The sequence below is a fragment of the Gossypium arboreum genome, chromosome 13, assembly GCF_025698485.1.
Source record: "Gossypium arboreum isolate Shixiya-1 chromosome 13, ASM2569848v2, whole genome shotgun sequence".
In the NCBI taxonomy this organism is placed as follows: domain Eukaryota; kingdom Viridiplantae; phylum Streptophyta; class Magnoliopsida; order Malvales; family Malvaceae; genus Gossypium; species Gossypium arboreum.
The window spans coordinates 5,442,346-5,459,375 of record NC_069082.1 but is presented as its reverse complement, the minus strand read 5'-3'; the positions used below and the strand labels follow the sequence as shown (position 1 = coordinate 5,459,375).

Genomic DNA, 17,030 nt, shown 5'->3' with positions numbered 1-17,030 from the left:
AAAATCTAAAAAAATTAATAGAAATAGTTTCAATAATAAGTAAAAACAGAAAATAATAAATAATTATTTCTAAACATCTTCATCGATGGATGGTTCGCGAGGCGGGACTGGCGATGAGATGGGAAGGTGCTGATAACTCTACTGTAGAGTAGCATCAATGTTGTCAAATTATTGAAAACACTGAAGCTCGAATTGAATGAGATGCTCAGAGATGTTAGCATATGAAGCTGCCACATGAACTGGACAAGAAGGTGGTGGTGGCTGAGAATATGGATCAGGGGGTGGAGAAGGGGAAATTTCGGCTAGGGCTTTGGAAAGGAAGAAGAAAATGAACAGTGATTTTCTTATATAGGGGGCCATACGGCCTAGGGCCACGCTCGTGTCCTTATGAGGTTGAGCCCGTGTGTTTCGAATTTTACAATTTTAGTTTGTGCTTGGCTACTATCCTATGCCCATGTTTCTTGGGTGTGTGTGGTACATGGTCATATGGCACGGCCGTGCCTAGCTGTGTTCACTTCTCCCCCGCCCATATTAAGGTACCATGCCCGTGTATTGTTGTCCACGGCTTAACGGCACGGGCGTGTCCCACGCCCGTGTCGAAGAAACAGAATAGAGCCTTGTCTCTGGCACGCCTGTGGGTCTCTGTTCCTACGCCCGTGGGGGTATCAAATTCACCCACGGCCATGTCACACGACTGTGGGAATTTATCGCATTCCATGTTTTGGGGAAATCATTTACCCTGTTTTCACACGATCGTATTGCACGGTCGTGTTTCCCTCCATGTTGGTACACATGGCCTTAAGCACGGCCGTGTTACAGGCCGTGTGATGCTGGTAACCTGTGCTTAAAATACTCTATTAGTGACCTAAATGTTTAAAATTTGAATTTAAAATAATTTAAAATGGTTAGTATTCGGGTTGCCTCTCGAGAAGCGCTTGTTTATAGTCTAAGCTCGACTGTTACCTTGTTAGTATACTCAATGCGATTTGTGGAGTCGTAACTCCTCTCCATTGACTTTAAAATCCTCACCATTATAAAGTTTGAGACGTTGTCCGTTTACTTTGAAAGTACCATATGATGGGTGACTTACCTTTATCGTGCCATATGGATGAACAGATTGAATTACGAAGGGTCCTGAACATTGTGATTTTAGTTTCTCGAGAAACAATTTGAGTCTTGAGTTGTATAGTAAGACAAGATCCCCAACTTCAAATTGTTTTCGTTGCTTTAAACGAACATCATGGTGCCGCTTTGTTGCTTCCTTTTATAGGCATGAATTTTCGTATGCATTGGCTCACCATTCATCTAGCTCGTTCAGCTGCATCAACCTATTTTTTCCTACAAGTTCAGGATCAAGTGCTCTAGTTCGAATGGGAGATGACAACTTTTTCCATAAACAAGTCTGTAAGGTGATGTCCCTATATGAGTCTTAAAAGCGGTTCTATAAGCCCATAAGGCATCGTCTATTTTTATTGCCTAGTCTTTTCTGTTTGATTCTACCGTTTTTTTCAAGGATCTGTTTGAGTTCTCGATTTGCTACTTCAGCTTGTCCATTAGTTTGAGGATGATATGTGGTGGCCATTCTATGATGAACATTGTATTTCTTAAGGTTTTTTCAAATTGGGTATTACAAAAAATGAGTGCCCCTATCGCTGATAATTGCTCTAGGTATTCCGAATCTCGAAAAGAGTTTTTTAAGAAAACATACTACCACTTTAGCATCATTAGTAGGTAGAGCTTGAGCTTCTACCCATTTGGACATGTAGTCAACTGCTATTAAGATATATTTATTTCCAAATGAATTGGGAAATGGGCCCATGAAATCGATACCCCATACGTCAAATATTTCACAAGAAAGCATATAGTTTTGAGTAATTTCATCACGTTTAGATATGTTACCTATCCGTTGGCATTTGTCACATATTTGAATAACGAAGGCCAATAAAAACCTGATTCAAGTATTTTGTGTACGGTCTTTGTTCCACTATAGTGTCCTCCGGCTAGCCCTGAGTGGCAGTGTTCCAATATTTTTTATATTTTTGATCCTATAACACATCTTCTGATGACTTGATCTGCACATCTGCGAAACAGAAATGGATCGTCCCAAAAGTAGTTTTTTACATCATTAAAGAATCGCTTCTTTTGCTGGTGTGTTAACCCTTTTGGGATAATGTTAGTAGCTAAAAAATTCGCAATGTCTGCAAACCAAGGTACCTCGGAGTCAGATATAGCGAAAAATTATTCTTCAGGGAACGAATCATTTATTTCCACGTCATCTAGTTCTCTGGTATTGGTTTTCTCGAGCCTGGGCAGATGATCAGCTGTTAGATTTTCAGCTCCTTTCTTATCCTAAATTTCCAAGTCAAATTCCTGCAAAAGTAGAATCTGTCGGATGAGTCGAGGTTTTGCATCGATTTTAGTTAAAAGATAGCGAAGGACGGAATGGTCAGTGTAAACAACAACTTTAGACAATATGAGATATGATCGAAATTTATCAAAAGCGAAAACCACAACTAGCAACTCTTTTTCTGTGGTAGTATAGTTTTCTTGTGCAGCCGTTAAGGTTTTGCTGGCGTAATAGATAGGTTGAAAATGCTTGTCTCTTCGCTGTCCCAGTATTGCACCTACTGCAAAATCACTCATATTACACATTAGTTCAAATGGCAAGTTCCAATCAGGTTCAATTATAATTGGAGCATTAATTAATTTATCCTTTAAAGTATTAAATGCTTCTAAACATTCCTGATCGAAGTTAAAAGGTATATCTTTTTCTAGCAATTTAGTTAAAGGCTTAGCTATTTTAGAAAAATCCTTAATGAATCTTCTATAAAAACCAGCATGTCCTAAAAAACTTCTAATAGCCTTAACTGAACTAGGAGGTGGTAATTTCTCGATTGTTTCTACTTTAGATTTATCCACCTCAATCCCTTTACTAGAAATTTTATGCCCTAGTACAATACCTTCTTGAACCATAAAGTGGCATTTCTCCTAGTTAAGCACAAGGTTTGTTTCTTCACATCTTATTAAAACTCATTTTAAATTTTTAAGGCAGAGATGGAAAGAGTTACCAAATACCGAAAAATCATCCATGAAGACTTCCATGATATCTTCCACGAGTTTGTTGAATATAGCTACCATACAGCGCTGAAAAGTAGCAGGGGCATTACATAATCCAAAAGGCATTCTACGATAAGTGAACGTACCATATGGGCATGTGAATGTCGTCTTTTCTTGATCTTCAGGAGCTATTGGGATTTGGAAGTAACCAGAGAGTCCGTCTAGGAAGCAGTAATACATGTGTCCGGAAAATCTTTCTAACATTTGGTAAATGAATGGTAAGGGAAAGTGATCTTTTCTTGTGGCGTCATTTAGTTTCCTGTAGTCTATGCAAACTCTCCATCCTGTAACCGTTCTTGTTGGGATTAGCTCATTCATCTCGTTGGTCACAACCGTCATGCCTCCTTTCTTGGGGACAACCTGCACTGGACTTACCCAAGAACTGTCAGAAATAGGATAAATAATTCCTGCATCTAAAAGTTTAATTAACTCGACTTTTACAACTTCCTTCATGTTGGGGTTTAGATGTCTTTGAGCTTGCACATATGGCTTGTATTCATCTTCTATTAAAATTTTGTGGGTGCAAAAAGAAGGACTGATTCTTTTAATGTCAAAAATTTTCCATGCTATGGCCTTCTTATGTTCTTTTAATACTTGGGTTGCAAATTAGAAGCAATAATAACTGGTAATGTAGAGTTATTTCCAAGGAATGCATATTCTAAATGGTATGGTAATTGTTTAAGTTCCAGTTTGGAAGGCTCCTCAATCGAGGGTTTTTGCTTAAGTGCATCGTTGATCTTAATACCCTCGTATTCTACTTGTCTTGATGGATGGTTATTAGGTTCCTCACCTATCTCCTCGTCTTGAGTTGGACACGGTTCTGTCGTCTCCTCTTGTACAATTTCCTGAAAAGAGTCTGGAGTAATATGATCAATAGAGTCAATGAAATAACATGAATCATCTTGTTCCCTAGAGAATCTCATAGCATCATAAATTTTAAAGATCATTTCCTCGTCACCTACTCTAAGTACCAATTTAACGTCACCCACGTCAATCAAGGCTCTAGCAGTGGTTAGGAATGGGCGCCCTAAAATTAAGGGTACTTCCACATCTTCATCCATGTCAAGCACAACAAAATCAACAGGGAATATAAATTTATGTACTTTTACGAGTACGTCTTCTATAATGCCCTTGGGATATTTAATAGATCTATCAGCTAATTGAATACTCATCCTAATGGGTTTAGGTTCCCCTAAACCAAGCTGTTTGAACATTTTATAGGGCATCAAATTAATACTAGCACCTAAATCAGCTAGTGCTTTTTCAATATTCAGCTTACCAATTAAGCAAGGGATAGTAAAACTTCCTGGATCTTTTAGTTTGGTTGGGAGCTTATTTTTGGAGTATGGCAGAGCATTCCTCGTTGAGTTCTACTGTAAATAAGTCCTCAAAGTTCTTTTTATTTGTTAAAAGCTCCTTTAAAAATTTTACGCATGTAGGCATCTGCGAGATAGCTTCAACAAAAGGTAAGTTGATATATAATTGCTTAAAAAGTTCAAGAAACTTACCAAATTGTGCATAAATGCGATCTCTTTTTAATTTTGCTAGATATGGAACTAGTGGTGAATATTCCTCCGGTACTGGTTTGTCACTATTTTCGATTTTTTCTTCCCTCCTTTCGTTTTCCACGGCTTCTTGTGCTAACTTTTTTTCAGATTCCGCTAACACTTTCCCACTCCTTAGTGTAACTGCTTTGACATGCTCTCCGGATTTGGTATTACTAAATAAATCTTTTGGTGGTCTTTCCGAGATTAGTTTAGACAGTTGGCTTATTTGAGTTTCGAGTCCTTGGATCGATGCTTGTTGATTATTAAATGTTATCTCAGTATTTTGGAAACGGGTTTCTGACACCGAGATGAACTTAGAAAGCATCTCTTCAAGGTTTGGTTTTTTCTCCTGTTGATAAGGCGGCTGTTGAAAACCCTGAGGATTTTGTGGCTTTGGATTTCCTTGACCTCCCCAGGAAAAATTGGGCTGGTTCCTTCAACCTGCATTATAAGAATTACTGTATGGGTTATTTTGAGATCTAAAGTTATTGTTACCCATATAGTTGACTTGTTCCTATTCGGTTGTGGGATTGAAGGATTGATATTTTGTATGCACACCTCCTCCGCTCGAGTCACACCTCATTACTGGATGTACCTGCGTAGAACCAAGAAAACTATTAATCTTTTTATTGAGAAGTTCTACCTGATTAGAGAGCATGGTGACTGAATCGATGTTATAGACGCCGACTGTTTTCGTTGGATTTGTCCTCATAACTTGCCACTGATAGTTGTTCAGTGACATCTCCTTTATGAATTCATAGGCATCTTCCGGTGTTTTATTGTTGATGGTTCTACCAGCAGCTGCGTCAATCATTTGTCTTGTCGAGGGATTCACACCATTGTAGAACGTTTGGACTTGTACCCAAAGTGGTAACCCATGGTGAGGGCATCTTCTCAGTAAGTCCTTGTATCTCTCCCATGCATCGTAAAGTGTTTCTAAATCCATCTGCACAAAAGAAGATATATCATTACGCAATTTAGCCGTTTTACCTGGCGGAAAATATCTTAGTAAAAATTTCTCAGTCATTTGTTCCCAAGTAGTGATAGACCCTCATGGTAATGAGTTCAACCACTGTTTAGCTTTGTTTCTCAGTGAAAAGGGAAATAACCGAAGACGAATAGCATCATCAGAAACGCCATTGATTTTGAATGTATCGCAAAATTCAAGAAAATTTTCCAAGTGCGTGTTGGGATCCTCATCCTGCAAACCATCAAACTGAACAAACTACTGTATCATCTGAATTGTGTTAGGTTTTAGTTCGAAATTATTCGCAGCAATAGTAGGTCTAACTATACTAGACTCAGTTCCTGTTAAAGAAGGTTTAGCATAGTCATACATAGTACATGGAGCAGGATTTTGATTAGCTGCAATTGCAGGCGGCAGCTGATCGCCTGGATTTTTGGCCATCTCTTCGGTTGGGGTTTGAGTATCGTCTTCTAGCTCGTTCTCCGTGTAGCGTAAACTACGCCTTATTTCTCTTAGATTTTTACGAATTGTACGATTGATTTCTTCGTCAAAGAGTAATGGTCCTGATGGGTTTCTTCTAGTCATAAACTATAAAAAAAAACTTGCCAAGAGAGAAAAAGTAAATTAATAAATAATAAAATAAAATAAAATAAAATTGCAAGAAAAAATAAATGGCTAAAGTAATAAAAATTTAGTGTTCCTAATATTTCAGCTCCCCGGCAACGGTGCCAAAAACTTGATCACATGATCCGTAACAAGTAATAAATATTTATAATGAAGATCAAACTTAGACTAACTATTATCACGACGAAAAGGCAAGCGCACCTATCGAATAATAGTATAGTAATGGCAAGCCCGGAATATCGTACCCAAGGGAACCAAAAGTACTAGTAATAGCTATTTTTTTATTATCTAGCCTAAGAATAAAAGGGTTTGTTTTAATTAACTAATTATTTAAACTAAGAACACACAGAGAAAAGAATTGGAGAATTGCTTTTGGAAAAATCGATTGACTTGAGACAATACCTAAAGAAAAATCCACCTAGACTGTACTTGTTATTTTGGTTCCGAATCGGACGATTTATTCATTCAACTTGTTCCGTAGAGATCCCTAAGTTATGTTATTATCCCTATTTAAGACTAATAACGTCTAATTCCTAGATTGAATAACCGAGACTTTTCTCTAAAAACACTCTAGGGTTGCATTAACTCGATCTATGGATCCCCTTATTAGGTTTCACCCTAATCCGGCAAAATCTTGTCACCCTATTTCTAGGTGCACAATCAACTCTGCTTAATTATGGCAAATGTACTCTTAGACAGGGTCTATTCCTCCTCTGAATAAGAGCGTGTCTTGAATCAGTATCCTGGGATATCAAAGCAAGAATTAAGAACACATAATTAAGAACAAGTTAAATATTTGTCATACGATTCAGAAAATAATAACAATATTTGTCTTAGGTTTCATTCCCCTTAGGTATTTAGGGGATTTAGTTCATAACTAAATAAGAAAACATCTCAGAAGAATAAAGAATAAAAAACATAAAGAAAATCCACAGCTCCTGAAGGGGAATTGAGGAGAGATCTTCAGTCTTCATGATGAATTCGGCTTCTGAGATGGATCAATCGACTTCCTTGGGTTAATTCCTTACCCCTCCTTTCTGTCTGCCTTTTTCTCCTCCTCTAGTGCGTATTTATAGGCTTTGGAATGCCTAGAAACCCTCCAAAGTGGCCTTTTCCGAATTGGACTTAACTTAGGCTCAGCAGGGACACGCCCGTGTGACACGGCTGTGTGATGTGATTGCCAGGCCGTGTTCAATCCGTTAAATTGCACACGGCCGTGTGAATCGTGAAAGCCTTGGTCGACACCCTCGAAAGACACAGACGTGTGAGCTGCCCGTGTGGCAAGGCTTAGGCCGTGTCATCTTCTCGATTTGGTCTGTTTTGTCCCTTTTTGGCTCATTTTTGGCTCCTTTTGACTCTTGGTGCTCTCTTGAGTATAAAACATGAAATTAAAGCATTAGGAGCGTCGAATTCACCAATTCTAATGAGAAATAATCTATAAAATGCATTAAACATGGGGTAAAAATATGTATAATTTACGGTTTATCACATCCCCAAACAAACGGCCTAGCAAAGATTTCGAACAGGGAGATCAAGTCCATTTTGGAAAAAACAGTTCGGCCCAACTGAAAGGATTGGAGTCTTCGGCTCAATGACGCACTTTGGGCCTATTGGACTGCGTATAAGGGCCCGATTGGCATGACCTCTTATCGACTTGTTTTTGGCAAAGCGTGTCATCTACCAATAAATTTGGAGCACAAAGCTTATTGGGCTATTCGACAATGTAACATGGAGTTAGAGCCCGCAGGGAAGGCAAGAAAATTGGACATTCAAGAGTTGGAGGAAATTCGTAATGATGCCTATGAGAATGCTCGCATTTATAAAGACAAAACAAAACTGTTTCATGATAGGAAAATAGCTCAGAAGCATTTCTTGGTAGGGCAAAAAATTTTTCTTTATAACTTAAAGCTATTCCCAGGTAAGTTTCGATCTCGGTGGCAATGACCTTTTATTTTGACCCAAGTATTCACACATGGTGCAGTTGAAATAGAGAGTGAAGAAACAGGGAAGCGATTTGTAGACAATGGCCAACGGTTGAAACCATTTTATGAAAATTTTTAGGCCCACACGGTCGAAAAAATTCAGTTAGAACCACTATAGAACCATTCACGGCGTTAAGCTGGCGACGTTAAACAAGCGCTTATTGGGAGGCAACCCAATTTTTATTTTTATTTTATTTTATTTTATTTTTATTTATTTATTCTTATTATTTTATTATTTATTATTTTCAGATATTAATAAAATTCTCTTCTTTTGTCTAGGTAAACCGAAGCAACAATAGGAAGAACTCATTACCATAATACACGAACGACAGTAACTACACGGGGAGTTCTTCTAAACTTTTCTTGTAACACCTCTCACCCGTATCTGACGCCGGGACAGGGTTCGAGGTGTTACCTGACTTAACTCAACCAACTATTAAAAACCGGGCCATAAAAATTTCAAACAATTTAAAAAATTCTCTTTTCACATGCAATTTATCTCATAAACGGGGTTACGAGGCCCAAATCATACATTTGGGGTGGTTCAGAACCCAACCGAGAACTCATGAAAAACTTAAAAAAGTTTCATGCATCAAGACTACATACGCCCGTGTGGATATAGAACACATAACTGTGTGTTAGGGACACGCCCATGTCCCGAACCCGTGTCTAAAAACCTTGGCATTCTGCCAAAACCACACGGCCCAAGCACACACCCGTGCCCTATAACCGTGTCCTTTGTCTCGACCGTGTCTCTTGCCCATGTACCACTAGCATGATACCGACTTTATGACATGGCATGGGCACACGCCCGTGTGGCTTGCCCATGTACTTAAATAACTTTAAAATTTTAAGTGCAGAGGACACACGGTCATGACACACACCCATGGGTGAGAGCCGTGTGTCACACACGGCCTAGACACACGCCCGTGTGTCTTACCCGTATAGACAAACTAGGCTATTTCCCAAGCCATTTTGTCACCCATTTTGTCACCCATTTTGCACAATCTACACAAGATCTTGTCAATATACAAATTTCATCACAATGGACACCAATTCATCCATAGAAAGAATATTATATGCATTCATCAAAATGAATACTAGCTATTATTCCAGGCTTAATACAAAGTGAAGGGCTTTTGACTTGAGCCAAAATACATGAATAATTCTCTTAATACAACATCCTAGTCTAGCCCTATACATGCCACCTTCAAAAATATAAATCAAACTATACCGAGTGCTACGGCTGATAGTGTGATCGATATCTTTGACTTTATGGGACCCTTAAGCTAGCCTGGAGATACTAAAATAAGAGGGAAAGAAAAAGGAGTAAGCATAAAGCTTAGTAAGTTGCATATAAATAAATATACAACAATCTCACCATTTACCATCATACTTAAAGCTCAAAGGTAAACATAATTTAACTTACTCATTATTGTCTACTCGAGTCTCATTTTCTAAATTAGCTCGTTACTCATGCCTATCATATAGGTACCTATAACACTCGTAACACGATCATCCTTTCTTTATCATAATTGAACTATAACTTTCACCATTGAACCGTTTGGAATACTACTGGATATTCTATGAACCTTCAACATGGGATATATTGTCGATGCCATGTCCCAGACATGGTCTTACACTGGCTCTCATATATGCATGCTGATGCATGTCCCAGACATGTCTTACACTAGCACAACTCTTAGTCGATGCTTATTCCAGACACGTCTTACACTGGCTATCTCTGTTGAGGCCGATGCATGTCCTAGACATGTCTTACTCTGGCACTCATCTCTGTGCCGATGCCATATCCCAGACATGGTCTTACACTAGCTCTCATTTATGCATGCTAATGCATGTCCTAGAAATGTCTTACACTAGCACAACTCTTAGCTGAAGCGTATCCCAGACACGTCTTACACTGGTGTACAAATCACCCAATTTCTTGGCACGAATATCCAGTTCATATCCTAAGGTTTCAACGAGATATTTCTACTATCTCAAATCTTACAAGGCATTCTCAATTTATAACTTAACAACTCGTACAATATCAATTTAATGACAATATGAATACAAGTATTAACAGTGTAGTTGTATTATTTACATACAACTTACGTCGGATTACAAAAAGTGCTTGACTGGACGGCTTAATCGGATTGCTTGGCTTTGCCCCGGTCTAGGCTTGGTTTTGGCAAATCTTGATCTATATTAACAATATACATCCATTTAGTCACAAAACATAATTAGGCATTCATAATTTCACAACTTTGGTAAAATGACCATTTTGCCTCTAAGCCTATGCTCGAAAATCAATTTTTATCGAATTTATTCGTATTACAAGCCTAGCTAAACTCTTTTTACTACCATGGCAATCCCGAATTCTCACTATTTTACACACTAACCACTTATTTTGCAACTTATGCAAAATAGTCCTTTTAGGTGTTTTCATGCTAACACCTTTCACGAAAGTTGTTTATAACACAACTAGGACTCATATTCTTCCATAAAAACTCAGCATATATCACAAATACATCCATGGAAAAATCCTAAACTCTTGACTATTTGGTAAGATATCACCCTCATTTGAAAGCTCATGCTTCAAGGGTCTCAAAAATATAAAAATCTTAAAGAAAACTCATTAAAATCACTTACTTATGAGTGAAACCTCTATTTTGGCTGATATTTTCAGTGGTAGAGAAGAAGATGAGAAGGTGATATCATCTTTTTCTTATTTTATTTCTATTTTAGTCAAATTAGCCACCAAACCCAACCAAACTTGGACTTTTTGACCAATTTGTCTCCCATGGCCGGCCAAGCACTCTAAAAAGGTTCTAATTTTTATTTAAATACTTCAAATTTTGATTCTCTAGCTATTTAACACTTTTGGGTACTAAAATGCAACTTTTGCCTTTTATGCGATTTAGTCCTTTATCACAATTGGGCTTGAAAACATTAAAATTAACTCACCAAATTTTTCATGCACTAATATAATCGTACCATAACCTCATAAAAAATAAAAAATAATTTTTCTATCTTTGGATTTGTGGTCTCGAGACCACTGTTCTGACTAGACCCTAAATCGGGCTGTTACATTTCTTCTACCTATTTATTTATTTACTTCACATCGAGGACTATGTGTTTTAAGTGGGGGGAGACATTCTTCATTATTTCTGTCATTTTAGATGCTGATTTGGTTGTTTCTACCCATATAATTTTTTTTAAAGAATATTCTGCTTCTTTTCATGCCCAAGAATTTGACCACGACTTGCCCACTGTTTGACCCACATGCATGATTCTTATCTACTAAGTTAATTATGATTTTGCTTGATAGATTTCATCTCCACTATTTTATTTCTTTTAGTTTAAATGATTATGATTAATGGAGTTAACCCTATCTTGATTTTGGTAAATTTGATTAAGTCTAAATTCAAGAGGACACTTAATACAATTGCATGCTTAAAATATGTTCATGAGTATTAAGGTGGTTACTGAAACTTATTTTTGACACTTGATTGTTTTTCCTAAGTCCTCCAAAATTAAAATTTCGTTTAATAATAATAATGTTTCCGTGGTTATGAGTGCAGCTTAAGACGTAACTAGCTGAGTAACCGGGGTAGGGTGCTTGGGTTGTCATCCTATTTCGCGTCAAAAGGTTGTGTGACGTGTTAGGTAAAACTCCGCTAACCGGAATTAATTTTTAAGAATGTGTTGGGCTGAGTAATCAGGATGAGGTGCTTGGCTATCATCTCTCTTTGCGCCAAAAAGTTCGATATGTTCTTAAGAAAAATAAAAATTAGGAGTATGTTGGGCTGAGTAACCGGGGTGGGGTTCTAAGCTGTCATCTCTCTTCACGTCAAAAGGTTAAATATATTCCTAAGTAAAAATAAATAAATAAAATTAAAAATCTATTAAAAAGAAAAAAAAAGACATATTAATAAAGTGTGAGGACTAAAGGTAGAAAGGAATAGGGTGTCTTGATAGGTTTGGTAAATTACCTAATTTTCGTGAAATAATCCAAGTCGATCTTAATTTTTGTGGGTGTTAATTAGAATACTTTGTTCAATTTTACTTAAAGCAAGCTAAGGGTTCTCTTTATTTTTCATATGCATTTTTGACTAATTTTTATAAAACTTTGGAGTAGTATTTCTTTCATGGCAGGATTTAATTTTCACAGTGGACACGAACTATACTTGAGGGCAAGCATGGGCTAAGTAAGAGGGATTTGATAATACTCTAGAACGACATATTTTATGTGCTAATTGCATAATTATTTTGAGTATGATCCTACTAATTTGGATTATTTTGTGGTCTTTTATCTTTTAGGGACTAAATTGGAGGCAAGAGGAAATTGAAGGGCAAAAAGTGAAAATTTGAAGATATAATAGGCCAACATGCAAAGAAAGAGAGAAGTGGTGCCAAAAATGCAAACATGGAAGACCGAAGGACTAAAATGCAAAAGAAGAGATTTTATAGCATAAGACTCTATTTTAATTTAAATTATATTAGGATAATTATTAAGGATTTTTATTTAGATTTAATTTTAAGATTTATTTTCATTTATCTTTATTTATCTTTAATTATCTTTATTTATTTGTATTTATCTTTTGGAATTTCATTAGGAATAAACTAGGTTTTCTAGTACTATAAATAGGGGATGGAGTGGCATATATTTGACATCTCTTTTTCTGTAATCACTCCCTCTCCCCAAAACTTTGTTTTTTTTTTTCTCTCCATATTTTCTTCAATAAAAATCTCACTTCTATTATATTTATTTCTTTCCCAAAAATCATGAGCCACTAAACCAATCTAGCCGAAGGTTGTTAAAATTCCCCAAAAAAGTTCATGAGGCTTAGAATTTGCGCTTAACCTTCTCAACAAGGTATTCATCGCTTCTTCGCATTACGAGACTGACGTTTCCGTCCATGTCCCTTAATAGGTGATCTTTTCAACTTGTGCAAGGAACGACTGCTTTGTACGTTTTGGGAAGGTTGCATAGTCGGTTTGTTGGCTTTCTGCGTCAGAGGTTGGCGAATCCAAGAGACAAAATGGCGTGGTATTCGACGTTGGGAAGAGGTGATCTAGTAGAAGATAGTCCCACAAAAGCGATTATTGGCTAGAGTCAGGCTCCGCCAAATTTTAAGTCTAAATCGTTGGAGCTGGTGGTCGTAGACGTCCTCTTCCACTATAACTGGCTTATCCTGCTCGAGAAGGGTTACTTAAAAGTCAAGGATTGAACCCAAGGCGGAACGAGACAACCGGAAGCTGGAATCTCGCCATATAAGAAACTTTCTCTATTTTCAAACTTTGTTTATTTTTTCCATTTTATTTTCTGCATTCTATTTAATTTCGCAATTGCAATTCCTTTTAAATTCTGTTTTTATTTTTTCAGATTCTTAATTCTATTTTTTTTATTTTTCAGGAATGCAAGTTTTCTTGGCCAAGAAATTGTCCAAGATTTCAAGAAACTAGCATTCGTACAATTCGGTCCCTGAGGATTCGACCCTACTTCCCCTTTACTGTTATTTTTACTATTTTACAGGGAATGAGATATTTTTGGTGCTCTAAACGACACATCAAGTACTCACCCTTTTCACTATGTGTCAAGGCATTGTGGCCTGGAGATACCGTTGGAAAGATAAGGGAATGTCGAGCATAGCTCTATTCATTGTAGATAGCATGGTGTGTTTGGAGAGTGTGAGCACTCATTCTATACTTACACAAAGATAGCATACGACTGTATGAGTCATTTGGTATGTTTGGAGATCCATTTATCCAATGCATATAAAATATGGTTATGTTTCACATTCACATGTTGCCAATATATCACTATGTTGCGTATGAATATTGTATTTTTTGTGAACTATTATAGCATGTCTAACTTCTAGCATGATTCATGTGTTTATATGTGTTGTATGTTTGAGCACTCATTGAGCTTCAATAAGTTCACACTCCTTGCATGTACCTTGTAGATAGCTAGTTTGCGGGATAGTAGTGAAGTGTGGCACTCCAATGATCAATGCAAGGCAAAACCTTTTGAGTATGTGACATGCTTTCAAACCCCAAAGTGGAAGGCAATTTGGGACTATTATAAGGGATTAGATTTAGACTTACACTTTTAAATAATTTTTTATGGGTTGTAAATGGACATTACAGACTGTTTAATTTTGGATTTTGTATTTTATAACTATTTGATTGAATGTTTGAATGATTGGATTATAATACGTGATTTTTGTTTGATAAATTGTTGAACTAACAAATTTATGCAGACTAAGGAGATCGTCGGATCATAAGGTACGCCCTTGTAACACATGTTTGATTGAATTTAAATGATAGCTTGGTTTGCATGAAAGTATGTTGTATTATGTTGTAAACACCTATGAACTGGCTAAAAGATGTGCTAATGGGTAGACAAGAAACATGTAGGGGTTGCAAGTAACAAAAAGAGATGTCGTTCTGAACAAAAAATAAATTGATAAGTGAAATAAACAATTCTGAGTAGGGTTTGCCAAAACATAGTGTTCACCATTAAGGAGCTCTCCAATAGCAGATCGCCAGACTCAGAGAGCTTTGCCAAATAATAGGGAGTTCACCAAAGCGTAGTTTAAAAACCATAGAGAGTTTGCCAGGGTAGGTAGCTCACCAAAGTGAAAGAGTTCGCTAGTGCACTAATCACAAAATGGTCTGTAAGTGGGAGGGGAGTGTTGTGTCTGTGTTAGCCAAATAAAAAGTGTGCGCCAAACATAGGGGATCGCAGGGTAAGATGAGGACTAGGGTCACCAATTAGGTTACAAACAGGGGGTTCGCAGGGTAGGTCGCGAGCTGGAGTCCACCAGGTTAATGCTAGCTGCTAGGGTTTCTAGATGGGGGTTCGCTCCGAGGTGGGTTCGCAGGGGTCTAAAAATTGAATTTTTGTTCTTTGTTCTAATGGTATGTTTAGAAAGGCATGCAAAAAAGATTACTATTTAATATGGATTATGTTACAATTGTGTGGTGTGACTGGTTGGAGGGTGTGTTTTGTGGTGTTTTTATAGCGAGCCACTTTGGTGGCTAATGTGACGTTCGAAATTTGGGTCAGATCGGGCACCACAAAATCATTTGAATTTGAGGCTAACTTTTTCATGTCTAATCATTATTGATTCGAATCTTTTTACGTTTTGGTCATTTTAAGTTCAAATTATTTTATGATCAAGTCATTTCAAGTTTAAATTGGTTCAGGTCAATTCGAATTTGGGTTCAATTACATAAATTTTTTTTATAATAAATTGGGTTCAATAGAGTTTGGGTTGGAATTTATTGAGTCAGTGCTTTGCTTAAGTCAAAATTTAAAAATCTGCCTCTTAGTTGTCATTGAGTTGCTTACGAGGAAGAAGGTGGTAAGGGTCTTGCCTCGGAATAACGCCAATTTGAAGTTTGAGAAAATAATACGTTTTTAATCCCAAGTCTAATTTTATATATATTAAATTTAATTTAATTTTTTAATCCCAACCTAAAAAATAAAACATATCTCTAAGCTGTTCCATCCCAAAATTTTACATATTTTTTTTATATCATATTAAATACATGTAACTTCTTATAAAATTATCAATAAATTACACCTAGTGACAAAGTCTTGTTCAAATCTAATTTCTTTGCTAATACCTATTTCTAATTTTCTTCTATTGTCTTCAATTTCAAATATAAACGTATTGAAATTTTAAGAATTTTATGTTATTTGATTTTTTTAAAACATTAATAATTAATACTGAGTAATCGATGATCGTATTAGTGGATGTATGATTTTTTTTTGGAACTGATACATATTATTTTAAATTTATCAATATTTTAAAAAATACTCAATATATGTATATAAATATATTACAAATATCAAATGAATGAAATTAAAAAATTTCAAATATAAAATATTCATTAGTTATATAAATTACTCATTAATAAACTCAACAAATAAAAATCTATTATTCAAATAAATCCAAAATTAATAATAATAATCCATCATTCAATATGAAAATTTAATGATTTAGCTCGTTTCCTTGATAAAAGAATCTGAAAGATGATCGGATATTTTTTGATAATTGGGTGAATAGTTTTTTCTTAATCATATATTTTAGTTTTTATATTTTAAAGGTGAAAACATTATCTCATAATTTTTTTAACTTCACATTTCGACGTAACATTTTTAATTAGTCATGGTTCAATTAAGTTTTTAGCATAATAGTAAATAATTTAAAATATTATATTTTTTAATATTATTCACGTATTGAACAGTGCCCTATGTTCTAATCGGTGCAACCAAATTTTATTAGAATAAACTGATGCAACAGGTACGGACCAGAATCTTCACTAGTGCAGAAAAAAAGGGGTTGGGTGTTCCGCAATGTTATTGAAATCGGACGGGACTGGCCGATATACTGGTCCAAAATAAGAGAAAGAATCGGTTGACCCAAGAACTAGAGTAAACTACACTTAAATCGCAAACTATCAACTGACTGAACCAATTAAACCGATTTTCATATTTTCTAGATCGGAAAAAAATTCTGATTTAAAATCAATTGTTAAATTTATTAGATCGAGAATCGATGATCTGATTAGTTCGAACATCATTCTAATTTTAAAAAACATTGATATTTCAATTTAGAATTGAAACGATACATACAAACCACTAATATCGAAATCAATGCAAAATCGACCACCATAGTTTACTACATAATTCGACATTCATATAAAATATTAACTTTGGAAATATATTAAAAGAGAAAAGTAATTGTATGTAAATGGATAACTTGGAAGAGATAATGA

The 17,030-nt window shown here is 36.1% G+C and overlaps 1 non-coding gene across 1 annotated transcript; it reads left to right on the top strand.

Annotated features, from left to right (window-relative positions):
* Positions 1-5,536: 5,536 nt before the first annotated feature.
* Positions 5,537-5,643, top strand: LOC128287421 (small nucleolar RNA R71). Its single transcript, XR_008278121.1, has one exon. It is a non-coding gene; the product is annotated as a small nucleolar RNA R71 (small nucleolar RNA).
* Positions 5,644-17,030: the final 11,387 nt, after the last annotated feature.